A 1,109-nucleotide genomic window follows, 5' to 3' on the forward strand; every position below is an offset into this window, starting at 1 on the left:
CTGCTGTGTGCACTGTTCACCTTCCCACTCCACAGACACCAAGCATCCTCCTCCTGCCGTGTGCACTGTGCACCACTTCCCCACTCCACAGACACCAAGCTCCCTCCTCCTGCTGTGTGCACTGTTCACCTTCCCACTCCACAGACACCATCCCCTCCTCCTGCTGTGTGCACCTGTTCACCTTCCCCTCCCACAGACACCAAGCTCCCCTCCTCCTGCTGTGTGCACTGTTCACCTTCCCACTCCACAGACACCATCCCCTCCTCCTGCTGTGTGCACTGTTCACCTTCCCACTCCACAGACACCAAGCTCCCTCCTCCTGCTGTGTGCACTGTTCACCTTCCCACTCCACAGACACCATCCCCTCCTCCTGCTGTGTGCACTGTTCACCTTCCCACTCCACAGACACCATCCCCTCCTCCTGCCGTGTGCACTGTTCACCTTCCCACTCCACAGACACCATCCCCTCCTCCTGCTGTGTGCACTGTTCACCTTCCCACTCCACAGACACCATCCCCTCCTCCTGCTGTGTGCACTGTTCACCTTCCCACTCCACAGACACCATCCCCTCCTCCTGCTGTGTGCACTGTGCACCTTCCCACTCCACAGACACCATCCCCTCCTCCTGCTGTGTGCACTGTTCACCTTCCCACTCCACAGACACCATCCCCTCCTCCTGCCGTGTGCACTGTTCACCTTCCCACTCCACAGACACCATCCCCTCCTCCTGCTGTGTGCACTGTTCACCTTCCCACTCCACAGACACCAAGCCCCCTCCTCCTGCTGTGTGCACTGTTCACCTTCCCACTCCACAGACACCATCCCCTCCTCCTGCTGTGTGCACTGTTCACCTTCCCACTCCACAGACACCATCCCCTCCTCCTGCTGTGTGCACTGTTCACCTTCCCACTCCACAGACACCATCCTCCTCCTGCTGTGTGCACTGTTCACCTTCCCACTCCACAGACACCATCCCCTCCTCCTGCTGTGTGCACTGTTCACCTTCCCACTCCACAGACACCATCCCCTCCTCCTGCCGTGTGCACTGTTCACCTTCCCACTCCACAGACACCATCCCCTCCTCCTGCTGTGTGCACTGTTCACCTTCC

General features: G+C 59.3%; 1 long non-coding RNA gene across 2 annotated transcripts; it reads right to left on the bottom strand.

Moving 5' to 3' along the window:
• Positions 1-214: 214 nt before the first annotated feature.
• Positions 215-1,082, bottom strand: LOC127921748 (uncharacterized). 2 transcript variants are annotated; one of them, XR_008109467.1, is made up of 3 exons: positions 1,003-1,082; positions 595-696; positions 215-441 (listed from the first exon to the last, which is right to left on the bottom strand). It is a non-coding gene; the product is annotated as an uncharacterized LOC127921748 (long non-coding RNA). The 2 variants fall into 2 exon arrangements; XR_008109468.1 differs by having other exon boundaries at positions 952-1,082.
• Positions 1,083-1,109: the final 27 nt, after the last annotated feature.

Source organism: Oncorhynchus keta, unplaced genomic scaffold (genome assembly GCF_023373465.1).
Source record: "Oncorhynchus keta strain PuntledgeMale-10-30-2019 unplaced genomic scaffold, Oket_V2 Un_contig_23434_pilon_pilon, whole genome shotgun sequence".
NCBI lineage: Eukaryota > Metazoa > Chordata > Actinopteri > Salmoniformes > Salmonidae > Oncorhynchus > Oncorhynchus keta.